The sequence below is a fragment of the Mus caroli genome, unplaced genomic scaffold (assembly GCF_978045245.1).
Source record: "Mus caroli unplaced genomic scaffold, Mus_caroli_1 scaffold_5, whole genome shotgun sequence".
NCBI lineage: Eukaryota > Metazoa > Chordata > Mammalia > Rodentia > Muridae > Mus > Mus caroli.
The window spans coordinates 131,591,360-131,619,328 of NW_028227260.1; the positions used below are offsets into that span (position 1 = coordinate 131,591,360).

Here is a 27,969-nt window from a genome sequence, read left to right on the forward strand (position 1 = left end):
TCAACCATTCTCAAGGGCATGCTCCACATCTGAATTTGAGCAGTGCCAATTGGACTCAATGGAAAAAGATGATGTAATAATTATATTTCAATTAATATTTTAAAATATTTTTTAAAAGAGAACATGAAGTTGGGTGGTAGGGAGATTGGAGGTGGATCTTGAAGAGTTGCAGGGGTAAATATGATCAAAATATATTGCATAAAAATCTCATAGAATTTGTAAAAATATTATTAAGAATATGGCTCAGTGGGTAAAGGCATTTGCCATGCAAGCCTAGTGGCCTGAGTTCACTCCTCGGGACCCATAAAAAGGTAGAATGATTTCCATAAGCTATCCTTTGACCTCTTCCAGACGGGCACTGTGAACAGAGAGAGAGAGAGAGAGAGAGAGAGAGAGAGAGAGAGAGAGAGAGAGAGAGAGAGAGAGAGAGAGAGAGAGGGAGAGAGGGAGAGAGGGAGAGGGAGGAAAGGGAGAGGGAGGGAGAGGAAGGGGGAGGGAGGGGGAGGGAGAGGGAGAGGGAGAGGGAGAGGGAGGGAGGGAGGGAGGGAGGGAGAGAGAGAGAGAGAGAGAGAGAGAGAGAGAGAGAATCTATTTAAGCTTAAATAGAAATGTAGGAAAAGTTTGCTAGTGTGTCTTTCTTCAGGATTAGTGACACCAAGTCAGGAGGAGCATATTAAATATCAGCAAGAAGTAAGCCATTAGAACTTTTGCTTTACCAGATTTCCATGGGCACAAACACTGAGAACTGAAAGAATCACATAAACCAAGAAATTTTAATGAAAACAAATTATATAAGAGTCTTCCGCAGAGTGGAGTTCTCATATTTTGGCATAGCATTTGCAGGTTTGAATAAACAAAAACAAATCAAACTCTGCCTCTAAAACTATTAACATAACTTCACACTCATTTATACATTCAATGACAGCCTCTAAAATGTAGTCTATAGTATTCCCTTCCTGTTGGTGGCAGAGGTAGATTTGAGGCAGGATTTGCACTTTATCTATGCTGCTGCTGCTGCTTTCAGATCTCATAATACTCCTAGCCAAGGGTTCAACCTTGCATTTTTGTATTTTCTTAGCATGTGTCTTAGGGTATTTATTGATGTGATAAAATATCATGACCAAGTCCCATGACTTAGTCCATTAACAAAGAAGTTTGAGGCAGGAACTTAAACAGGGCAGGGACCTGGAGTCAGGAGAGGATGCAGAGGGCATGGGAGCATGCTGCTTCCTGGATTGTTCCCCATGGCCTGCCCAGCCTGCTTTCCTCTAGAACCCAGGACCACCAGCCCAGGGATGGTACACCCACAGTGATCTGGGCCCTCCAACATAAACCATAAATCAAGTAAATGTACTACAGGCTTGCCCATAGGTCAATTTGCTGGAAACATTTTCTCAATTAAGGCTCCATCTTCCCAAATAACCACAGCTTGTGTCAAGCTAATATAAAATTAGCCATAAGACCAGATTTCCAAAAACTCACAGAGAACATTGATCCAAGCTTCAGAGTCTGCATGTAGCTGAGGATAACCTTGATTTTTTTTTTGGGGGGGGGGGGCGGGCAGGGAATTCCTACCTCCACCTCTTAAGTGCTAGGATTATAGGTATTCATGACATCCAGTTTTTGTGGAATGCTAGGGATCAAACCCAGGGTTTTATGTATGCACTCTACCAACTGAGCTACATCCTCAGGTCAATTACAGTTACATTTTATTAGCTGTGATGCTCACAGTACTGCAAGGGTACCTGAAGTACCTGCTTCAGCCTCACTAATACCACATAAGGTAAGTCCTGCTATTCCTGAATAGAAAAAAACTAGGACCAGAAGGCAGAGACAAAGGACAATGATGCCAAAGACAGGAAGACAACCTGAGACTGTTTTATGCAGAGGACTGAGGAACTTGGCTCCTTCAATATCCTGCTTTCCCAACATCAAAAGCAAATGGAAATGGAACTTTCGTGATTGTTTATCAAGCTTTCTTGAACTGAACAGTATTGAAACCAGTTGTACAAAGAGTCAAGAAAACAGAGGCAGTACAGCATAGATGCTGACCTGGAACTTTAGAGACCTCACTTGTTGCTCCTGCTTTGGGTCATAATAGAATGGCCACCAACTTCAGTTTTTCTGCCTATAGAACAAGTTGCTGAAGATAATTTCTGGAAGATATCTGGCTCTCAATGGCAATGTATATAACCATCCTAAAGGCAAAAGAATAGAAACAAGTTTTGAAAATGCAAAGCAATGACTACTGACATTACTAGAGTGTAGATATTAGTATTAGGTCCACTCATTTTATTGCAGTCTCTCTAATCCATGAGCACTGGAAGATGATATTCAGATGTCATTTAATCCCATGGCTGGATTCTGCAGATGCAAAGAAAGTTGCTACTGCCACCATTCTTGTTTCCTGGTACTTCTCTGTCTTGAGAATATAATGTAATGAATGGGCTTAGAATCAGAGCTCAAGGGGATGTAGCTCTGTTGGCAGAGTATTCACCTAGCATTCCTTAGAACCTCATCTCGATCCGTAGCACCAAGTGGGGTTTTGTGCTTGTAATCACAGCATCAGGTTACAGAGGCAGAAGCAGGAGATGTTCCAGTTCATCCCTGGCTACATCAAGGAGTTTGACGTTAGCCAATGTTTTATAAGACCCAGTTTGTTTTTTAGAACAACTCAGCAAAATAAAATTTTGGTTTATTATTGATCATTGTTTTACACATACATCAAATAGGCAAAATAATAATAATAACAATAATAATAATAAAACCCCAGAAACTTCGTAGCCCCCCCCCAAAAAAAAGGAAAAAATCTTTTTATTTTTGGCCTTTTTAACTATCTCATACAAACCAACTACTTACAGTACGGCTAGTTACTGGAATGCTCAGAATACGATTTTTGTTGTTGTTGGTTTTGTTTTTTATTTTACAAGTTTTTTTTTTTCTCCTATGAGACTATAATGAACATGGTCACACCACAAGTAAAGTCTGAAGTAGGACAGAAAACACTCTGAAGGCTGGTTTGGTCACCCGTTATCATTAAAAATGGCTGATCCCTAACAATATGTACAAAAATATAAAATGTAAATAAAAATACAGACAAATTTTCCTTTTAAAGTATTTTTGAGAAAAAAAAAAAAAAAAAAAAAGGAGGCCCTGGGAAGATCTGGTTCTTTTTTCCTCCCATGATGCCAGTTTGTGTTGTGGTTTTGGCGGGGTCATGGAGAACACATGTCATCTGTGGGTGGCACAGCCCGCTGAGGGTAGGTGGAGCCTGCTTCTCTACTCAAAGGTGACCAGGATTAAATTCTGAGATGGGAAGTGAAGGGTGACTAGGTCACGATGTGTAAGGTTAGCTTTTCCTTTTGCTGTCTAGTCATCCTCGTCAGTCTTCTGCTTCTTGGTGTCAACATCCTCATCCTCATCATTCTTAGCTACCTGTTTGCCTGTAGGAACCTCAGCTTCCTCAGCTTCATCTCCATCCTTTTCCTCACCGTCACTTTCCTCCTCTTCCTCTTCCTCCTCCTCCTCTGCCTCCTCCTCCTCTGCCTCCTCCTCTTCTGCCTCCTCCTCCTTCTCTTCCTCCCCACCTTCTTCCTCTTCTTCATTTAGCTCATTGTCAGCCTCCTGCTCCCCATTTTCCTCATTTTGAGCATTCCCATTGGCAGGTGTATCTCTTCTGCATCCTCGACAACTTCCTGCTTCTCCTTCAAGTCCTTGGTGGTGATCTCAGAGCTGGTGTCCACTGCCGCGTCTGACGTGGTGGGGCACACCAGTGGCCCGATGCAGCGAGTGAGGAATTAGTCGAGTTCAAGGACTCTGGCGAGAAAGCTGCAGAAGTCCAGAGTCTGCGTTGGAGGAGGTGGTGGGAGGCGAACTAAGTTGGCTGCAGTGAGCGTGGAGCACGACCCGGGAACAATGCAAAGATGGCTTTTCGGAGCAGTCAGTCAAAACCAAGGTTTTTAAAAGCTAAAGATACTATGGCATTGAGCAGGAGGTGACTGGAGCTGGAAGGTCTAAACAGGGTCAAAATTAATGTGGGAAAGTGAGGCATTCATCTTGGGCACAAAATCTGTTAGGGCACTAGAAACCTCAGAAATTAAGACAAATACCATCTGAAGAAAATGTTGGTAAGAAATCAAAATCAATTCCAAAAGTCCAGAGTGTATGGAATGCCAACACAGACAGTCTTGTTACTGTCCAGCGCTCTTCTCTTGCAATATATTCATTAAATCCAATTTCTTCCTACTAAAAATGTTAACCAAGGACAGGGTTCGCCCTGGTCCCACCTTACTTGTTTTTCTTGCTCTAGTTCTGCCCCACTTCCATTCTGGTCCAGCACAGACTTGGATAAAGTTGTTCAAATGTTTACTTTTGTTCAGTTCAATTCTTTAAAAAGACAATAAAAGCAACACAATGGTCTCCCACTCAGTCTTCACAACACATTCAGATATGAGTGGCTTATAAGAAAGAAGTCATTTTGAAATTTTTAAATATACTATTTAATATTTTCAGTCTCTTTCTTTAATACTTATTAAATATACTATACAAGCATTTGATTCTACATTTTTAATTGAAAAGTAGATCAAGCCTTTTCAAATTGCTAATATGCTTTCATTATTTCCAAATATATTATATTTTTTTATTTGAAAAATAGATGAAGCCTCTTTTCATTATTTAATTATTTAATTATTTAATGAAATGTTTTCATTCTTTCCATATATATAGTTATGAATTACTTTCCATGGCATTTTTTAAAGTGTAGGATGTTTTAACCATAATAAAGAATAATTCATCCTTTTCCATTTACATATTCATTCCTCTTATGCTATATCAATTTGTGTCTTGGCTTTCTTTTTATGCATGTGTGAGTGTGTACAAACACGTGTGTGAGGCCAGAGAACAAGGTCGGTGTCATCCAGAAATGTCATCTACCTCCACTGGGACAGAGATTCTCACTAGCCTTGCTCTTGACAAGTAGGCTAGGCTGGCTAGACAGAGAGTTTCAACCCCTCAACAGTGGGATTGTAAATGCACTACCATGTCTAGCACTTTTGTGATGGTTTGGGGGATCAAATCCAAGAACTTGTACTTTACTGACTGAGGCACCTCCTGATTTGTTTGGTTTTGTTGTGTTGTTTGTTTGTCTTGGGGGTTTTCTTTTTAAACTGGATTTCACATAGCCAAGACTGACCTTGAACCCCTAAGCCTTTTACCCCTATCTCCACTATGCTGTGATTGCAGGCATGCATGCACTGCTACGCTCAGAGATCTAAGTATACCTTAAATTTTACATCGCTTTAATGAAATCTTTAATTCTCCAATGAAATATTACCACTTTTGGTTTGTTTTGAGACAAGACTACAGTTATGTGTTCCATGCTGGCCTTGAACTCACAGCAATTCTCCTGCCCAGTCTTATGGGACTGTAAGTATGTGCTACCACACCTGCCAGTATGACTCAGATTCTACCCTTGAATATAGACATCAAGACAATTTCTTGGGCTAAAGATAAAATGGTAGAGTAGAAGTTTCTTCCATGCAACCTTGTGAATGAGAAACATCTGCCATCAAAGCTGATAATGTATTCTGAGGAGAGAGCAAGTAGAGAGAACCAATAAAGAGGTGACAGAACTGCTAAAAGTACAAAGAAGTCAAAAGGCCATGCAGAACTTTCCTTAGAGGCATTGCAGGTGAGGATGTGTTGTCAGTAGGCAGCAGGGATAAGAGAGGCTTTATGTCTTCATACAGTGCCTGTGAACATCTAAATGGTTGGTAGCTTAACATTCCCTGAAAAAAGGTGAACCTGAGATGATCACCAGTCTGGCAGGCTCTTAGGGTGAGGAGCAAGCCAGAGACTAGAAGAACCCCATCTAGGACCGCAGGCCCCATGAGGAAGTGATTTCAAAACAGAAGACCCTCCCATGGAGTCACTATGGCAAGCAAAGAGTGAACCTGAGAAAACCACCGGACTTGCACCATGTGGCCCGGACAGGGAGCATCCCTGAGATGACCACCAGTCCAGCACTGCACAGGCCTGGGTAGGGGCACAGACTATGCCCCTGAGATGACCCCTGCCTAGTTCCATAATGCATAAGTGAGGGGAGGGGTAGCACTCCTGAGACCACACCTGAGATGACCCCAGATACTCAGGACACAGGGCAGCACTAAGAGGAGCAAGTGAGTGGTGGAAAATCATAAGAAAAAGAGAAACAGAAGGATGTGTGTACAATGAAGAGAGGTAGAACTGGAGACTTGAGAGTAGTGAGGAAGAGCCTGGTGTGAGTAGCCAGTGATGCTACCTGAGACCTTGGTGGGGTCCTAGCCTATGCTTCCACTAGAGACCACCCCTGCAGCAGCAGGGGTCTGTTACTACCAAAGGTCAGGTGAACATCCTAGTCTGGGCTACTGCCCAGGGACATGTTGATGTCTGAGGACTCTGCAGAACTGACCCCACCTGTCCAGCTGCATGTCTGCCTCACCACTCGGGGTTCCCTAGTGCCATCAGGAAGCCACTCAGGGAAGGAAAATACAGTCTGTAATAGGGGTCTCAGTCAGAACAGGGGTCCACAGGTCTACACTTCCCCTCAGGCCATAAAGAACAGATTTTAATGCTATATGACTGATTGTCATGGTCCTCAGTGGGGTGTCATGGTGACATGTTCCAGATCAGGTAGTTTGACAGGGAGCTGACTCCATGCCTGCAATTCTCAATTCTGAGATTCCCTAGAGTTTGAGCCTGCTCAACCTTACCACTTCTTCTATCTGGTGCCATGGTCTAGGTCTACTTGCCTCATACCTATCTCTCACTTGGGCATCCTGGGAGAGCGCTCCCTAGGGATGTGAGAGCAGGAGAGCTGACCCCCATCCCTAGCCGGCTGCAGTTCTAGGGAGAGCAGCTGCACTTTGTGGGAGTTGCAGGTGATCTGGCCCCAGGGGTATAAGCATGGGAAAGCTGGGCCCTACCACTCATCACCTGTGTGAGTAGCATAGTCAAGGGAGAGTTACCCTCCTCCCCATCTTGTTCCTTACCACTTGTGGCAGGTGGGAGACCAGGCCTTGGGATCATTTGTGAGAGCAGGAGAGCTGACTCTGCCCATCACCTGATATAGCACCCGGGAGATTAGGCCATGCACATTCCCTGGGGCAGCATAGTAGAGCTGACCCTGATGTCTCAGCTAGGTCCCAGGGGCATAAGTGTGGGAGAGCTGGCCCTGCCACTGGTCTGCCATTCGGTGACATGGGAGAGGAAAATATGGCCTACCTCTACCCTCAGCAGGCAGGAGAGCTGACCCCAAGGTCCTCAGAGCAAGAGGGCTATCCCCACCCCACCTACTGTAGCACTCAGGAGAACTAGCCCTACAACACACCTGGGCAGCACAGTAGCAGTTGTGGGACAGTGGACCATGCCAGGAAACTTGCTAAGGTTGAGTGGTTGGCAGCCCAGGAACCCAGAGGGGATGATAAAGAGTTTTATCTGCTTCTGAGCAAGCCCCTGTCATGTGACCATACTCCCTACATAGAAACATATAGGTCACATAGATCAGAACAGAGCTCTCTATGCTAATGAGGTATCTAGAGGTCCTGAGGGTTTAGCCAATAAGCTTTCCTTCCTGAATATTACTTCCTGCAGAAGGTGTTTAATCTCTAGTGCACCCTGAGGAGGTGGTATGCACCCATTTTCCACAATGAACAATCAATAAACAGTTGGGAATCAAGGATTGTCTCTTTCATCAAGAACCGCTGTGGGAAGCATAGAGAAAGCCTTCAACTACAGAGTCGCTCTACCATCTAAAGTCTCCCTCAGAAGGCCCCTCCATGCTTCCAGACTTGCCACCACTGAGCTAAGCTGGGGGCCGCATCCCCCTGGACCCTGGCTTGTCCTCAGCCCACACAGGTCTCCTCCATTCTCCTCAGCTCCTCTGCAACTTCCAACAGTGTCTGGATGTCCAGGAGTCTGAGAACCACCCCCCTGCTCTGGCCTCATCTCAGGCCTGTGGACTCCTGACTCTCCATTCCTAACTCTTCTGCAAAGTTTCCAGTGCCAACTGGATACCCTGGAGTCAGAGAACTCCAGCTTCAGCCTCCCATATCTTAGACTGTGTTTTCCCACCTCCTGCGTGGTATATTGGCACTTCCCTCAAGTCTAGCATCCAATAATGAAGCAGGGTACATACAGTCTAGCATCTCTGCATTTTCCCTGCCCAGCAGAGTTCCCACACCCCGTTGGTGGGGTGAAGTGCAGAACCACAGAGCTGGCCTTGGATATGAGGTTTGCTGGTGAGCTAGCCCTGAGGGCATGAGTGTAGGAAAGCTGGCCCTCCCTCTTATCTGCTTTGTGGTAGCTCAGATGAAGAAGAGATCAACTCTCCTTCCTTTTACCCTAGCCATTTATAGCTCTGAAAGGATCATAAGAGCAGACCCTGTACCTCACTTGGGCACCACAGCAGAGTCCCTATGGCCCTATGACAGGGTTGTGGGTGAGCCAGCCCCAAAGTTGTGAGTGTGGGAGAGCTGGCCCTGCCACTTGTCTATTTGGAAATGTGAGCAAGGGAGAGATACCCTTCCCTACCCTCTCCCCTTGCCACCTGTGGCAGGCCAGAGAGCTGCTCCTGGGGTCATGAAAGCAGGAGAGTTGGACCTGCCCCTCACCTGCTGCAGCACTCGGGCGGGAGAGCACCCTGAATCTCACCTGGGCAGCACAGTGGGGCTGGCCCTGGACATGGAGGCTGCAGGTGAGCACAGGAGAGTTGGCCCTGCCTCTGTCTTCTGTGTGGTGGCTCTGATGAGGGAAAGATGCCCTCCTCTCCTCCCTTAAATCTTGCTACTTATGGCAGGCAGGAAAGCTGGCCCTGGAATCATGAGAGTGAAAGAACTGGCCATGTCCCCCAATGACTGTAACACTTGGGAAAGTGGGCCCTGTGCCTTGCCTGGAACATCAGGGTAGAGCTGCTCCTGGTTGTGGGGTTTGTAGGTAAGGCAGCCCCAAAGCCATAAGAGTGGGAGAACTGGTGTGTTGACCAGCTCATACCTTCAGACCAAGATCCAGGGATTTAAATTGGCCCACCCCAAGATCTACCCCATGGATGAACTGCTGGAGTGCATGAAGGGGCCAGTCCTACAGATTCAAAACGACAGGATCTCCATAACACAGGATAGCAACAGGATAGCTGGGAAGAGTCACAGTGAGGTTCCAGGATTGATTGTGTAGCAGAAGCCAGAGGCCTGGTACTATACCAAGGAGTCACTGCAATGAACATTTGTGAACAAAGTAATGCTCACAAAAGAGTCTACTGTGGGACACACTGTTACACACTGCAGCTTCCACGATGAGATTTTTTTTCTCTATTGGGGACGTGGAAGGTTGCTAGGGTGGAGGGTGGGTTCAAGGGGAGAGGGAGAGGAGTGGGCTTGGGGTGCATGATGTGAAATTTGCAAAGAACCAATAAGAAAGGTTTTTTAAAGGCCATGTAGAGAAAAATAAAAAAATAATCTATAGCTTCAATCCTAGCTTGGAGGTGGGAGGCAGAAATCTCAAACACAAGGCAAGTCAAGTAGACTTGATGGCACCCAACTGGCAGTCTTAGCTAGAGGATTAACATGCAGTTCTCATTGGCCTGAAATCAAGTAGGAGGATTTGGTCTGACTCTTATAGGGCAGGCCACGGTGGCAAAGAACTACACGTGGGCGTTAGGGAATATAGCTTAGCTGGCAGAGTTCTTACCTCGAATGCATAGAACTTGATTTTCAACACCACATAAATAAGCTATGGTGTTGCCCTTGAAAGATGGAGGGAGAAGAATCAGGAGTTCAAGGTCATCTTTAGTTATATATCAAGTTTGAGGCCAGTCTGGGCTATGTGAGACCCTGTCTCCAAAAATAAAACTAATTTTTCTTTCTTTCATTTTATCTTTATTCCTTTATATATCTTAGAGTGCAATAGCCACATGCCAACTGTTTGAAACTAAGCTACTTCATGGACCTGGTGATACCCTGCCATAGCATATAAGTAAGTGAGAGACAGACAGGAGAGGTGGCCCATCAAGTGACAAAGGTAAAATGTGAACCTGTTTATTCTGCATGTAAGAGAAAATGTTCTCATCCTCCCTCTCAAATCTGTATTATTTTGCTTTAAATGGTGACTTCTGTTTCCATGCATGTTTCTAAAATGACATCATTTCATTCTTTTTAGTGGCTGAATAATACTCTATCATGAATAGCACAATTACTTAGTCTACCCACCTGTTGATGGACATCTAAGGTAATTCTGTGTCTTGGACATTAAATATAGTCCCAGGAGTGGTATAGCACATGATAGTCCTATTTCTAATTCTTTGAGAAATATCTGAACTGATTTCTGTTGTGGCTGCATTAATTTACATTTTTACCAGCCTTCAGCCAGTCTAAGTCCTTTGCATTTTCACATGACTGTTATGATCAATTTACTAATTTATGAATAAAGCTAATGAACCTTCACTATACCAATTCTGTAGACTCATTTTCTGAGTATTGCTACCATAACAATATTAAGTATTCCAATACATGAACACAGGCTATGTTAAATTTCATTAGGGGCTTCTTTAATTTCATGCAACAATGTCTTAAAATTATTCAGTATAAAAGTTTCAAGCTCATTTGTTGAGTTTATTCTTATATATTTTATTCTTTTAATGTTACTATAAGTACTAGTTTTTATTTAAAATTTACTTTAATTAAAATTAAATTATATTAATTACCCCTCTCTCCAAACCGTTTCATGGCATAGCCCCATTCCCCCTTAAATTTATGGTCTGCTTTTCTTTAATTATTATTGGTGTGTGTGTGTGTGTGTGTATGTGTGTGTGTGTGTGTCTATTTGGGGGTATGCACTTATGAATGCATTTGCCTTTGATAGCCAGAAGAAGGTGCTAGATTCCCTGAGTCCTACAGGCCATTGTGAACCACTCCTTGTGGGTACTGTAAACTGAATTTGGGGCCTTTGGAAGAGCAGTGCATGTTTTTAACCACTGAGACATCTCCATCTAGCTCCAGAATTGACTAACTAACCAATTAACTAAATAACTTTCTCTTTCCCTTTTTTTTAATTTTTTTATTTTTATTTTTTTTTATATTTTTATTACATATTTTCCTCAATTACATTTCCAATGCTATCCCAAAAGTCCCCCATAGCGCCCCCCACTTCCCTACCCACCCATTCCCATTCTTTTGGCCCTGGCATTCCCCTATATTGGGGCATATAAAGTTTGCAAGTCCAATGGGCCTCTCTTTCCATTGATGGCCGACTAGGTCATCTTTCGATACATATGCAGCTAGAGACAAGAGCTCCGGGGTTCTGGTTAGTACATCATGTTGTTCCAACAATAGGGTTGCAGATCCCTTTAGCTCCTTGGGTACTTTCTCTAGCTTCTCCATTGGGAGCCCTGTGATACATCCAATAGCTGACTGTGAACATCCACTCCTGTGTTTGCTAGGCCCTGGCATCGTCTCACAAGAGACAGCTATATTTGGGTCCTTTCAGCAAAATCTTGCTAGTGTATGCAATGGTGTCAGCGTTTAGAAGCTGCTTATGGGATGGATCCCTGGATACGGCAGTCTCTAAATGGTCCATCCTTTCATCACAGCTACGAACTTTGTCTCTGTAACTCCTTCCCTGGGTGTTTTGTTCCCAATTCTAAGAAGGGGCACAGTGTCCACACTTTGGTCTTCATTCTTCTTGAGTTTCATGCGTTTAGCAAATTGTATCTTATATCTTGGGTATCCTATTTTTTGGGCTAATATCCACTTATCAGTGAATACATATTGTGTGAGTTCTTTTGTGATTGTGTTACTTCACTCAAGATGATGCCCTCCAGGTCCATCCATTTGGCTAGGAATTTCATAAATTCATTCTTTTTAATAGCTGAGTAGTACTCCATTGTGTAAATGTACCATAATTTCTGTATCCATTCCTCTGTTGAGGGACATCTGGGTTCTTTCCAGCTTCTGGCTATTATAAATAGGGCTGCTATGAACATAGTGGAGCATAAGACAAAAAGACCACCAACAGATTGGGAAAGGATCTTTACCTATCCTAAATCAGATAGGGGACTAATATCCAATATATATAAAGAACTCAAGAAGGTGGACTCCAGAAAGTCAAATAACCCCATTAAAAAATGGGGCTCAGAACTGAACAAAGAATTCTCACCTGAGGAATACCGAATGGCAGAGAAACACCTGAAAAAATGTTCAACATCCTTAATCATCAGGGAAATGCAAATCAAAACAACCCTGAGATTCCACCTCACACCAGTCAGAATGGCTAAGATCAAAAATTCAGGTGACAGCAGATGCTGGCGAGGATGTGGAGAAAGAGGAACACTCCTCCATTGTTGGTGGGATTGCAAGCTTGTACAACCACTCTGGAAATCAGTCTGGCGGTTCCTCAGAAAATTGGACATAGTACTACCGGAGGATCCAGCAATACCTCTCCTGGGCATATATCCAGAAGATGTCCCAACCGGTAAAAAAGACACATGCTCTCTTTCCCTTTCTCTCATGGATTTCATTTCCTAGAATCCTGGTGATTTGACTTAATAGTTCTTTTTCATAGGAAAGGACCATATTTTTCTGTTTCTTTGTGTACCTCCTAACCTTGTATTGAAAGCTGAATGAGTTAAATATTATGACAATTCTGGAAATCCAGTCCTCCTATGGGGTTAATTATTCTCTCTCTTTTTCTTACTTACTGTTGCTGCTGTTTGTTTATTTAAAGGCTTTGCAGAAATGAATTCTGCTAAGTCTGTAATCTTCATTGTGTGAGGCCCCTCAAGTTTCTGCCTGCTTAGCTTCACCATCAGCTAAGGTTTAATACTCTCAACTATAAAGCTCCCAGGCTAGCAAATGTTTCACTGTGTTCTGGGAGATTATTTCAGTGCCTGGACATACAGTTTACAACTCTGACTCAAGGTCAGCCAGAGACAAAAGATTGAGTGAGCTATCTGGGGTCCTTTTTAGACTTCCATATAGTTCTGAATCAATGAATGGAATTCTATGTTTCAAGAGTGTATTGAGACATCTCAAGTGCCCCTGAATTGATCTCCTTTCTCCAGTTTAAGTTTGGACTTTGCCTCTTAGTCCCAACTGTGAACACCAACTCAGACCAGATGGCCACTTAATTTTGTTCCATTAATGATCCAGGGAGAAGGGAGCTCACACACACACACACACACACACACACACAACACACACAAACACATATCACACACACACAGATGCAAAAACTCACAAAGGTTATTTTCCTACTATACTCAAGTGAGGACCTGGTGCTAACAACTCCTCCTATATCAACTTTTCTGAGTGAATTTTGATAGTGAACTGTGTCCCAGAGTGGAGCTGACCAGAAGAATTGAACTATTGAACTCAAAAGGTTGCAGGCCTGGAATGATGTGGGGCTGACAGAGATAGCAGCTGGATGAATCTTGTTTTCCAGGTTAGAAGAACCATCCCATCGCTTGCTTTGGGATTTAAGAAAATTTAATGGTCATTGGTGTTACTGTCGCTATTAAAGTCAGAACCTGGGCCCTGGCATTCCTAACAGCTAAGCTTGGCCACCTATCCTCAATATGCTAATTAGAGAAAAGATGTATTTAATGTATCTATATTGAGAAGGGGTTTACTGACCCCTTCATCTTTTTAATTTTTTTATTTTTATTTTATTATTATTATTATTATTTTGATTATTTGAGACAGGGTTTCTCTGTGTAGTCCTGGCTGTCCTGGAACTCAGTATGTAGACCAGGCTGGCCTCGAACTCAGAAATCCAACTGCCTCTGCCTCCCAAGTGCTGGGATTAAAGGTGTGCACTACCACTGCCCAGCGACCCCTCCCATCTTTATTGGGGTTTTAACCAGCTCAATGCCAATGTTACTCTCCTCTGGTTTATGGTAGCCATGAAACCTAGACAAGACTAACAGCTACTGAGAAGGAGATAAGGGATCTGTAGCTCCCCGAAGCCTCATTCCCAGTGAATCATCAACATTAGACTTGTCTAGTAGCTTTCTGAAAATTATTTTTTCAGTGGTGGTGAGTTGGGAGGCTGAGACATACAGATCTCTGGAAGCTGCCTGGCCAGTTAGTCTAGCCTGTTTGGCAAAGTTCTAAGCCAATGAGAGACTGTCTAAAACAGAAGTGGAAGGTGTCTGAGGAATGACACTTGAGGTTGTCCATTTTATCAACATTATCTCTCAGAAAGCAGACCATCATTACCCTGGGGATCCTACATGAGACTCATTCGACTTCTGCAGGCTTTGTCTGCAGATTCATGATCTGCTGATGAGCCATTAAGGAAGGATGGGACATTTATAGCCTGAGCAACCCACTCTTCAAGATAATATTATAGCTGGATCAGACACTAAGGACCAAACTAAAGAAGGAGACATTAACTGTCAGAATCATGGGCTTATAGATTGAGCATTTCATTTGCCTCGCCGTACTTCAGGTCTGGGTGAAATGTTTTATCATCATAAAAAACAAAACAAAACAAAACAAAAGCATTTGGGATCAGTCTGGCCCATCACTTCCAAGTGCTCTAGCCCTCATCTTTCTTTTAGAAGCATGATATGATATGTTTATTCTGGGCATTGTTTCTATGTTTTTACATACAGTGCTGCATTCAATTCCCATTTTAACTTTACAGGTTCTTGCATGTGCCCTAGTGTACAAACCTTAGTATAGAAAGATATGCATTACATAGGCTTCCCAAAGTCACACTTCTGCAGTTATTCAGATCAAATCCAGATTTTCTGACTCCTTGTTCAGAATTACACTGAAAATTTGCATGCTTAGGAAATCTACTTGTTAAAATGAATTTGCTCATAATTAGTTAACATGTTTTTTTATTTTATGTTTTATAAATTATTTTGCATTTGATCTTTAGAGCATCAGGCACAGAATATAGAATTTAAAGTATAATGTAATTAAATTTGGCATAACTTGATTTTACATCAAAATAGTTTATTAAAATAATGGAATAACATTTTTATTAGATATTTACTTTATTTACATTTCAAATGTTATTCCCTTTTCCTGGTTTCCTTCCCCAAAAACCCACTATCCCCTCCTCCCTTCCCCTGCTCCTCAACTCACCCACTCCTGCTTCCTGGCCCAGCATTCCCCTATACTGGGGCATAGAGCCTTCACAGGACCAAGGGCCTCTCCTCCCATTGATGGCCGACTAGGCCATCCTCTGCTACATATGCAGCTGGAGCCATGAGTCCAACCATGTGTATTCTTTGGTTGGTGGTTTAGTCCCTGGGAGCTCTGGGGGTACTGGTTAGTTCATATTGATGTTCCTCCTATGGGGCTGCTATTCCCTTCAGCTCCTTTTAGATATGTTATAAAAATAGTGTTTTATGGAATGATTTTACCATAATAAAATACATTTTAGATATCAGAAAAGAATAATGAATATCAATATTGTCACCTTATAGTTATATATGTATATATATGATTATAATAAAATAGTTGACTTTATAAATAAAAGAAGCTAATTACATGAACACAGTAGAAATTTTTCCTATAGATAAATAAATTTTAAACTTGAATGCTAAAAATATGTATTGTCACACCTGGATATATTATACAACATGCATTTTTATACTTTTGAGATTTTAAAAATTATATATATTTATTTAAAGTCTACTTTTTACATTTATTTTGAAATTTTTCATATATAATTACTGAATTTACATAATTTCCTCCTCCCTTTTCTTCATCAAGCTCCTCCCATGTTCCCGCTCCTATTCTTCCCCAAATTCAGTATATTATGTATAAATTTATAAAAACAACTGATTTGTTCATTTAATGTTGCTCATTTGCATATATTTAGTAGTCCACACAATTTATGTTCATGCAGTACATCTAAATCTTTAGAGTGTTTCTTTCTTTTCCTTTGAGAGATGGTCTCATGTATCCAAGTCTGATCTCAACTCACTATTTACTGGAGGATAACCTTGAATTTCTTATCCTCCTTCCCTCCACCTCCTATGTGTTCTAATTACAGGCACATGCTATAAGCTGCAATTCAAAGAACTTTAGAATCACTACATGTTGAAATTTGTGTATAAACCTGGTCTTGAGAAAACCACCTGGCCACTTCAGTGACTCAGTTCCACTTTCAAAGTCTTCCTTGATCTCAACCACAGTCGAGGAGCAACTAGTATGGAAAGACAGGAAGGAACTCAAAGTCAAGATTAACTGCATTTAGACATTTAGGAAGGAGACATTTTAAACATTCAAAATTGCATTGCAGAGAACTGTTCTCACAGACCCAGTTGTCTCTGCCACAAGAGTTCTAGAAAGGCAGCTTTCCTGTAAGAGACAAGACTGACTTCACAGCTGAGAGGGCTATAGAAAGAGAAGACTCTGAAACCTTACTGAAAGGAAAAATGGGGACACTGGAAATTTTAGCAAGGCAGTATATAAAAAGTCACATTCACCTGGGAGTATACCCTAAGATAAGTCCTTTGAAATCACTCTACACAAAAGCCATGAAATCCTGGGAAGAGGTAGGATGGTCATCTTACACACCATAATTGTTCTAGGAATGTAAGAAAGCCAGGTCAAGTTCCAAACATAGAGCAAGACCAAACAAATCGAAACCAATGCACCCAAGCTCTTACATCCTGGGTCATAGCGATAGGAAGGCAGGTATACCTGACTCATGGTGCATGGCTCTTTGTGGGGCCAAGAGTCATACTATGCTGGAAACCTGAATTTTTTTTCTACCACAAGATTTCAAGTTCAGTTACCTCTGGATCATTCTTAGCTTGGAAGAGGTTGATCTGCTGAAGTTCTTGTGTGCACTGAGGTCTTTTAACCTGAGCAAATGATTCTAGAAGTGTGCTCCCCAGACAAAGCAATACCAGTCTAATCTGGAAACCAGCTAGAAATGTAAACTTGGGGGCCTCAATGAGGGTCCACAGAGTTGGAAATATTGAGTTAGACCCAGAAAGCTATATAAAATATCTTCAAGCTGTACTTTGTTAAGTCTCTCAGGAGAATAATCCTAAGCTAGAGACAGGCTATGGTTGACCCTGTTCACATATCAGAATCCTAGTTCTTAGCCATCTAGTCAGAGAAGGCTTAGCTCTTTTTCCTCAATTACATTTCCAATGTTATCCCAAAAGTCCCCCATAGCGCCCCCCACTTCCCTACCCACCCATTCCCATTCTTTTGGCCCTGGCATTCCCCTATATTGGGGCATATAAAGTTTGCAAGTCCAATGGGCCTCAAGATATGAGATACAATTTGCTAAACGCATGAAACTCAAGAAGAATGAAGACCAAAGTGTGGACACTGGGCCCCTTCTTAGAATTGGGAACAAAACACCCAGGGAAGGAGTTACAGAGACAAAGTTCGTAGCTGTGATGAAAGGATGGACCATTTAGAGACTGCCGTATCCAGGGATCCATCCCATAAGCAGCTTCTAAACGCTGACACCATTGCATACACTAGCAAGATTTTGTTGAAAGGACCCAAATATAGCTGTCTCTTGTGAGACGATGCCGGGGCCTAGCAAACACAGGAGTGGATGTTCACAGTCAGCTATTGGATGTATCACAGGGCTCCCAATGGAGAAGCTAGAGAAAGTACCCAAGGAGCTAAAGGGATCTGCAACCCTATTGTTGGAACAACATGATGTACTAACCAGAACCCTGGAGCTCTTGTCTCTAGCTGCATATGTATCGAAAGATGGTCTAGTCGGCCATCAATGGAAAGAGAGGCCCATTGGACTTGCAAACTTTATATGCCCCAATATAGGGGAATGCCAGGGCCAAAAGAATGGGAATGGGTGGGTAGGGAAGTGGGGGGCGCTATGGGGGACTTTTGGGATAACATTGGAAATGTAATTGAGGAAAATATGTAATAAAAATATTAAAAATTAAAAAAAAAGAATAAGCAGGTTCTCCTTTCCCTGCAAAACCTTCGGTAGCTAAACATATCTGGAGGTTTCTGAGGATTCTAAAAATCTAAGTTGGTGGAGGCTGGAGAGATAGGTCAGGGCTTAAGAGCACTGGCTTCTCTTCCAGAGGACCTGGGTTCCATTCTCAGTACCCACCTGACGGCTCACAGCCATCTGTAAACTTAAGTTCTCAGGGATTCAATGCCATCTTCTGGCTTCCAAGGAACACAAGTGCTGCACAGATATACATGCTAACAAAACATCTGTACTCATAAAATAATAAAAAGTAAATCCTGACTGGCCTCAAATTCTAAGGGAGTATCTTGATTCATTTCTCAAGTGCTGAGATTATGACACATCTATCAGAGGCCTAAGACTGTTTTCCTTTCTTTATTTGTTCCTTTCTTTATAAGATAGGGCTTCGGTCTGGAGAGATGGCTCAATGGTTAAGAGCACTGACTGCTCTTCCGAAGGTCCTGAGTTCAAATCCCAGCAACCACATAGTAGCTCACAACCATCCTTAATGAGATCTGATGCCCTCTTCTGGGGTATCTGAAGACAACTCAGTATACTTACATATAATAAATAAATAGATCTTTAAAAAATACGATAGGGCTTCTAATAGAAGAGAAAGTGGCAAAGAGCCTTGAACTTTGATACAGGGGGAAATTTCCTAAACAGAACTCCAATGCCTCATGCTCTAAAAATCAGGAATTGATAAGTGGAACCTCATGAAGCTGGAAAGCTTTTGTAAGGCAAAGGACATAGTCAGTAAGACAACTCAGCATCCTACAGATTGGGAAAAAATCTTCACTAATCCCACATCCCATAGAGGGCTAATATCCAAAATATATAAAGAACTCAAGAAGCTAATCACCAAAAAATCCCCCACAAACAACCCAATCAAAAAAATAGGATATAGAACTAAACCAATGATTCACAACTGAGGAATCTCAAATGGCTAAGAAGCACCTAAAGAAATGTTCAAAGTCCTTAGTGATAAGAGAAATGCAAATCAAAACAACCCTGAGATTCCGAAACTTTATACCAATCAGAATGGCTAAGATCAAAACCTCAGGTGACAACACATATTGGAGAGGATGTGGAGAAAGAGGAACAGTCCTCCATTGCTGGTAGAATTGCAAACTGGTACAACCACTCTGGAAATCAACTTGGAAGTTCCTCAGAAAATTAGAAATAGATTTATCTGAAGATCCAGCTATACCACTCTTGGGAGTGTACCCAAAAGATGCACTACCATGCCACAGGGGCACGTGTTTCACTATATTCATAGTGGTCTTATTTGTGATAGGCAGAATATGGAAACAACCTAGATGTCCCACAACAGGAAAATAGACATAGAAAATGTGATTCGTTTACACAATGGAATACTACTAAGCTATTAAGAACAAGGACATTCTGAGTTTTGCAGGCAAATGGATGGAACTAGAAAATATCCTGAGCGAGGTAACTCAGACCCAAATGGACATGCATGTCCGTTTTTATTAGTACTCACTAATAAGTGAATATTAGCCACAAAAAAGTACAGAATACCCAAGATACAGTCCACAGAACTCAACAAGTTCAGCAAAGTGAAGTGCCCAAGTGAGGATGCTTCAGTTCCACTTGGGAGGGAGAAGAAAGCAATCACAAGTTGGGAGGGAGGGAGGGATTTGGGAGGAAAAGTGGATGGGGGTGGGGCAGAGGAGAACCTGATCTGGTATTGGGTGAGGGAAAAGGACTGAAGCCCTGAGGGCCAGCAGAAAGAAAGGAAACAGGCAACCTCAGGAAGTCTGAGGTTGGGGAGGACTCTCCACAATGCACCAGAGACCTGGGAGGTGAGAGACTCTCAGGACTCAAAGGGAGAGACCTTAGAAGAAATGCCCTACAGTAGGGAGAGGGAACTTGCCCACCTCCAGCAGGAAGAAAGGACATCAAACGAGGAAGAGGGGCTCCTTCCCACACTCAGACCTCTGACCCATAATTGTTCCTGTCTGAAAGAACTGCAGTGATGGGAATGGAGTGGAGCCTGAGGAAAAGAAGGTTCAGTGACAGGCCCAAAGTGGGATCCAGCTCAAGGGGAGGTCCCAAGTCCTGACACTATTACTGAGGCTATGGAGCACTCACAAAAAGGGACCTAGCATGACTGCCCTTCAAGAGACCCAACAAGCAGCTGTTGCTGTCAGATGTAGATATTTGCACCCAACCAATGGACAGAAGCAGCTGTCCCCTGTTGTTGAATTAGGGAAAGGCTGAAAGATGCTGAAGATTAGGACAATCCTGTAGGAGGACCAGCAGACTCAATTAATCTGGACCCCCGAGATCTCTCAAACACTGGACCACCAAACAGGCAGCATACATCAGCTGATATGAGGCCCCCAACATGAGACCCAGAGAACTGCTGAGTCTGTGTTTATTTAGAGATGATGCTCCTAATCCTCAAGAGACTGGAGGCCCCAGGGAGTTGGGAAGTCAGGTGGGGTGGGGGTGGGGACATCCACTTGGAGACAGGGGATGGGGAGAAGGTAGGGGATGTGGAACAGTTGGCAGGTGGACTGGGTGGGGGGGGAATAAAATATGGAGTGTAAATAAATAAATAAATACATTTTTTAAAAAGATAGGACTTCATTTAGCCCATGTTGGCTCTGAACTTCTGATCTATTTGCCTCTACCTCCCAAGAAGCACAGCCTCTTTCCCCACAATTCTGTCCCTGGAAAGCTTCCGGGTAATGCCAATGATGCTGGTCCACAGGCCACACTGGGACTTGTAAGGAGCTAGTTCCAACCTCCTATCTGAGGTTCAAGTGCCAACATAGTGATTCCCCACCTTGGCATTGCCTGGACTTACTGTCCTGGGAGCTTTCACATAGGAACCTCTAAATTCCACTCTCAAACTCCTGAGTGAGAATCTCATGAAGTCTGCTCATCTACATTTTCTGTCAATGCATAGAATTCTATATGTATGAAAGAGAAACATAAAGGTTTTTTAATACAGAATAGTAACAGTACTATATATTTGAATTTGCTATTCAATTTCTTTTTTATTAGGTATTTTCTTCATTTACATTTCAAATGCTATCCCCAAAGCCCCCTATTACTCCCCCCCCCCCCGCTTCCCAACCCACCCACTCCCGCATCTACATTTTTAAGGTCCTCGGGTGAAGCTGGTGCAGCCAGCTTTGCCCATGAGTTGGCATTTGGGAACCACTGGCCTATATTGCATGCCTGCCAACTTACATGATTTTGCAGCTTCTGCCAAGCCATTCTAGAGAAAAGGGGCAGCAGCTTTGTCAAGGGGATGAACCATATCTGCAGCAAACACTGATCAAAGCTCTTACATTTAGGTCTTGGAACCATTTTAATTGTATATAATGTGTATTAGTTACAGTTCGCCTCAGTGTGACAAATGACCTAACAGAAGCAACTTAAGAGAGGAAAGACTTGTTTTGGCTTACTGTTCCTGAGGGTCACCGTTGATCATGGTAGCAAATGCAAAGTATAGTGACTCTGCAGAAGTGGGAGGACTGTGGCAGCATCTTCACCTGGCAGTGGACTGGGAGGCAAAGGGAAACAAGAAGCAGCTGAGATAATATACCTCCCATCCTCAACTCCCTCCTGCTAACTCTAGACTATCCAGAGCCTACGAAAGCAGTACCAACAACCAGGAGCAGGTGGTTTTAAAACCAAAAACAGTATTTTAGATTCAAATAAGAACAAGTTCTAAGGGATGGATCCAACTGCATGTTTTAAACATGAGGATATTCTGCTTTCTCAGCACCATTTATCTTTTTTTCCCACTAAGTGTTCTTAGTACCATTGTCAAAAAACAACCTAAACAGGTAAATAAAGGTCGCTTTCTGAGCACTTGGCTCCACCCCACTGATCTGTGTCTATTTTTCCCTCCAGTAACACAGATTTTGCTTTCATTAGTTATATAGTAAGTTTTGAAGTTGAAAAAAACAAACGGTGCCAATGAGGTGGCTTGGTAAGTAAAAGTGCTTACAACCAGCCTGAAAACCCAAGTTCAACTCTCAAACTTCAGATAGTGGAAGGAGGGAACACTCACATGTGCGCGCGCGCACACACACACACACACACACACACACACACACAGTAAATGTTAAGGGTTTTTGTTTTTTAATTGAGTCCTTCAATTTCAATTTCAATTCCGTTATTTTTCAAGGTTATTTTGGCTATTTGGAGTTCCCTGAAATTCCAAGTTAGGTGTTAAATGAATTTTTCTATTTACTTTTTAAAACTCATTGAAACTTTTGATATTTGTTCTCTTTAATTCATGTTTCTAACTGTCTCCGTTTGCTTCTCTCTTGCTGTGATAAACACTATGAGCCAAAGCAATTTGGGGAGGAAGGGGTTTATTTCAGCTTACAGTTTATAATCCATGATGAGAAGTCAGATCAGGAACTCAAGCAGGGCAGGAACCTGGAGGCAGGTATAGAAAGAAGCAGAGATTATAAAGGAATGCTCATTGGTGGCTTGCTCCCTGTGGCTTGCTCAGTTGCCCAGGACTGGCAACACGCACAGTAACCTAAACCCTTCTTTATCAAGCACCAATCAAGAAAATGCCCCACAGGCTTGCCCACAGACCAGTCTGATTGAGGCTTTTTCTCAACTGGAGTTCCCTCTTTCTGAGTGGCTGTAAGTTGACAGAAACTAACCAGCACATCTGCTAATACATAAAATAAAATTGGCACAAGTTAATAGAAAACTATGGGTGATGACATACATGGATAAACTGTGTGATGTATAAATCAGTGTACTTATAGCTTTCTGCTGAGCATGGCTGAGATGAGAATGGATGTAATCCCTAGCACTTGGGAGAGTAGGAAAGGAGGTTTTGTGCAAATTCAAAACCATCTTGGTCTGTATGGTGAGACACTAGCTCAGAGGCTGAAAACAATTTAAAGATTAAAAAATAATGTGCCATTATCCTTCAACACTTATTATCCTTTTGCAATGAAAGTTGACATTTAAATGGCCTTTTTTCTGAGTTTTTGAAATAGAAAATACATAATAGTTTCCTATGGTCACTCTTCTTTGCAGTAGAACAGCAGACCTTTTATTTTAACTACAATTAAGCACCCAGCACTTGCGCTTTCCCTATTCCACCTCCTCTGTATTCCCCTCATCTCTGGCAAACAATATTCTACTCTCAACTTTTTTGCAGTCATCTTTCTTGTCTAGAGAAAAATGGCATGTGTCCCAGGCTGGCCTCAGACTAGCTATGTAGCCAAAGATTACCTTCAATTTCTGGTCCTCCTGCCTCCACCACCAGAGTGCTAGTATTAAAGAATTGTGTGACCCTTTGATGAGATGCTGTGGATAGAGCCCAGGAGTTCTTCACTTGAGGCTGCATCCGCAGTCTGTCTACTCTGAACTTCCATATCAGCTTTATTAGATGTCACATATAAATGTGATTGGGTGCTATTTGTCCTCCCCGGCCTGGCTTATTTAATTTTCTCCAGTCACAATCTTGTTACAAATGACAAGATTACATTACTTTTACAAATGAATAGTATTCCATTATGTATATATGTAGCACACGTTTGAGACAGGATTTTGTGTAAACCAGACTGTTCTCAAATTTGAAATACCCCAGTCTCAGTCCCCTGAGTACTGGGTCTACAGGCATGTGCCAGTCATTGCAGCAGGCTTCCAATTTATCTTATTTACTTTTATTTATTTATTTTTTCTTATGTGATATGTGTGTATGGTATGCACTCATGTCTAGATGCATGCTAGTGTATGTTCAGGTGCATGTACACATACATGCTATGTTCATCTTTAATGCCTTTTGTTGCTGCTTTGCAGCTTTTAGGGGCTATGTTTGGTTTTTTTAGCTATAGCAAATGGAATTATATTCTTAATTCCTCTTCAGATATAAAAAATGTTTTTAAGTTTTTGGAATATAAAAGCACAGTGTTTTCTCCCTCATCACGACTTTCTTTTGTGGTTACCTAATTTTTATGCACCCATATTTTGAGAATATTCTTTACATGTTCTCTGTGGTAATTATGGGAACTACCGTAGAACAATATATAATAGTCTAACAACATAAAAATTGATTTTTACTCATATCCACTTAAGCTAAACTGCATACAAAACTCTACTTCTATATATCTCTGCCCTTTCATGTGTTTTGTGACCGAAACAAACAAATTATAATTATACATTATGTAGCATTAACTTAGATTTATAGCCATTTTCTGTATTTCTCTTTTAAACCTCCTAGAAAGTATGTTCACAACAAAATTTATTATAGTATTGGCTTTTATGTTCAGCTTCACTCATATTCTTAGGACATGGGAAGAATGAAATGACACTCCTGGCCAGAATATCACACAAATGGCCCCTGGCCCAGTACCAGATAGAGTCCCTGTTCACCTCTGAAATCCCATGGGCCATACTGCCAGTGTCCAAATTGTTCTCTGCCCAAATGCCACCAGAACAAAGCATTACATTTTCACTTACAGCATCCAGCCTAAAATTCCCCACTGTTCTACATTCCTCATACAAACTTATCCCAAAGTCCTCAGTACCATATAGACAGCTTTATCACTGCAATGGCCCGGTTTCTCAGAACCAATTTTGTCCGTTTCTTTTCTTATTGCAGTGATCAAATACTCTGACAACACCAACTTAAGGAAGGAAGGCTCCCTTTTAGCTCACAGTTTGAGGTCATGCTTTGTCACAGTAGGAAAGCCTAACTGATAGGAGCTTGAAACATCCAGAGTCAGGGACAAATGAATACAGATTTCTGACGAGTGCCTTTCTCATTTTTATACACTCAGGACCAGGGAATGTTCCTGCCCACAATTAAGACAGGTCTTTCCATATCAATTAATATAATCAAGTTAATCACCCATAAGCATGTCCAGAGGTTCATCTTTCAGGTTATTATATATTTTGTCAAGTTGACAACACTAACCATTATAACCGTGTATTTATCTTTATTGGAAATCCTTGTGGCTTTACGTGACTATGACGTAATCCCCTAGTATCCTTTATTTTCTTTTCCTTTTTTAAAAATTCACTTATTCTCCCTATTGTCCTTTATGAGGGAACTTATAGAGCCCACCTCCAGCAGGAAGACAGTACATCAAGTGAGGGATGGGGTTGCCATCCCACTGTCACATCTTTGACTCATAATTGTTCCTGTCTGAAAAAATTACAGGGATGGAAATGGAGAGGAGCCTGAGGAAAAGAAGGTCCAGTGACAGGCCCAAAGTGAGATCCAGCTCAAGGGGAGGTCCCAAGGCCTGACACTATTACTGAGGCTATGGAGTGCTCATAAAAAGGGACCTATCATGACTGCCCTATAAAAGACCCAAAAGGCAGCTGAAAGAGTCAGATGCAGATATTTGCACCCAACCAATGAACAGAGGCAGCTGACCCCTGTTGTTGAATTTGGGAAAGGCTGAAAGAAGCTGTGGAGGAGGGTGACCCTGTAGGAGGACCAGCATTCTCAATTAATCTGGGCCCCTAAGGTCTCTCAAACACTGGACCACCAAAAAGACAGCATACACAAGCTGATATGAGGTCACCAACACACATACAGTAGAGGACTTCTGGGTCTGTGTTCATTCAGACATGATACAGCTTAGATGTCAGGTGGGGTGGGGGATGGAGGTATCCACATGGAGATGGGGTGGGGTGGGGAGGAGGTGTGGGATGTGGAGCAGAGAGAGATCAGGAAATGGAATATGGAGTGTAAGAAATAAATTAAAAATAAAATAAATTTTAAAAAAATTCATTTATTCACTTTACAGCCCAATATCAGCCCTTCTTCTCCTCCTAGTACCCCCTCGTGCAAGTTCTCCCCCCATTCCACCTTCCCCTTGTGGAAGTCCCCTCTGAGTGTCACCACCATACTGACACCCCCACCTCCTACTTCTGCACATCAAGTTGACACAGGACTAGGCACATCTTCTCCCACTGAGGCCAGATGAGTCAGTCCGTTTAGGTGTGTAGGATCCACAGACAGGCAGGCAGCAGGCTCAGGGACAGCCCCTGCTCCAGTTGTTGGTGTACTCACATGAAGACCAAGCTGTTCATCTGTTACATACGTGCAGGGGCCTAGGTCCAGTCCAAGCCTACTCTGGTTGGTGATTCAGTCTCTGAGAATCCCCAAAGGTCCTGGTTAGTTGATTCTGTTGGCCTTTCTGTGGAGTCTCTGTCCTCTTCGAGTCCCTCAATCCTTCTCCCAACACTAGGTAAGATGTTCAAAGCTCCACCTAATGCGTGACTGTGGGTTTCTTCATCTCTTTCCATTGGCTGTTGGATGGAGCCTCACAGAGGACAGTTATGCTAGGCTCCTGTGTGCAAGCATAATAGAGTATCATTAACAGTGTCAGAGATTGGTTCTTGCCCACGGGATGGCTCTCAATTTGGGTTAGTCATTGGTTGGTTATTCCCTCTGTCTCTGCTCTATCTTTGTCCCTGCGTATCACATAGGCAGGACACAGTTTGGACTGAAGTTTTTTTCAGTGGGTTGCTATCCTTATCCCTCCACTAGGAGTCCTGCCTAGCTACAGGAAGTGGCCACTTCAGGATCCATATCACCCACTGCTAGGAGTCTCAGCTAGAGTTACCCTCATAAACCCTCTGGGGCCTTTCCCCATCCCAGGTCTTTGGCAACCTGGAGTCCCTTTCACATGTCTTGAAGGTTAAGTCTACAGGCAATAAATTCCATTTGCTATTGCTTATCTGGGAATGTATGTACCCTTCATTGATTTTTTTCCCCTTTGTTTTGGGGTATGTGAATTGAGAAAGTCCCTCTTCATAGTTCCTTTTCTGTTTACCTCTCTGTTTATACAGGCCAGCTTGAACTCATGTCAGTCTTCTTGCCTCAGACTCCAGGATCCCAGCGTTAAAGTCATGCACAACCATACTTAGCTTTCCTTAAGTAATAATATATCAACAAGGAGATGGAGTAAAATTCTACAGGCCTACATTCTTCACAGACTCTATGATAGATACTAAAGTATTTCTGATTGGTTTTATATTTCTTATAATGTAGATCAATTGATCATGAAAAATCCTCCAAAGGGGCATTGGAACATGGTTCAGTGTGGGAAAGGTGAACTGTGCACAGACAGCCTGGTCTGTAGGAGCACAGGCCTGGAACCCAGGAGACCTGGTGGGCAGTGACTTCTGCCTTCATGGGAAGGTTGGAGTTCAGCCCCGCCTCCTGGGCCCCTGGCTCCTGTCGCAGCTACAGTCTCCCACAGCCCCCTGCAGAGAGGTGTGTGGCCATAAGTCACACAGGCAATGAAATGCCCCAAGCTCCTGGTATTCTGTCTGGACTCCACCCCCACAGTTACCTGGCAACAATCAGGTATGCTCCTCCCCACAGTTACCTAGCAACTGCCAGGTAGCCCCAGCCCACTACAAAAGGAGCTGCTTGCTCCCTCCTCACTCTCTTACCTCTTATTCGCTTGCTCCCTTGCTCCCCGACTCTTAGATCTCCAACTCCTTTCAGCATTGTTAGCTGCAATACACTTCTTCCTTTGGGCTGTTTTCACTCCATTAGCATCTATCTCATGGCTCTAGCATCTCCAGAATCTTGGGTCTCCAACACAATCCAGGCATCACTTTTACAACTTCACACAATAGATTCTCTAGACTTCCTTGCAAGGACACCGTTGCCACATGCCCGGCTGCAGTCGTTTTTCTTAGTTGTGGAGGGAGATTCCATAATTCCTTCCTTCTAATCTTGACTTTAAAGCCAGAACCATGTGACTGAAGCTGCCAGGTTCTGCTGCTTGCTGGAACTGGAACATGGCCCCTCTTTCCAATTGCATCTTCACCAGCTTTCTGTTTTCCATGGTTTCCTTCACTGCTTATGCTTGGCTGTCCTGAAACTATCTCTGTGGACCAGGCTGGCCTTGAATTTGGAGATCTGCCTGACTCTACCTCCATAGTTCTGAAATTAAAGGCATGTAAAACGATACCCGGCCCTATATATTTTTTTAAAAATCCTTTTCATAACAGGGTCAGATCTTGCCCTGA

General features: G+C 42.7%; 2 pseudogenes; one reads left to right on the plus strand and one right to left on the minus strand.

Annotated features, from left to right (window-relative positions):
• On the minus strand, positions 1–27,442 carry LOC147004804 (uncharacterized; annotated as a pseudogene).
• Positions 5,668–5,784, plus strand: LOC115030206 (small nucleolar RNA SNORA17; annotated as a pseudogene).
• Positions 27,443–27,969: the final 527 nt, after the last annotated feature.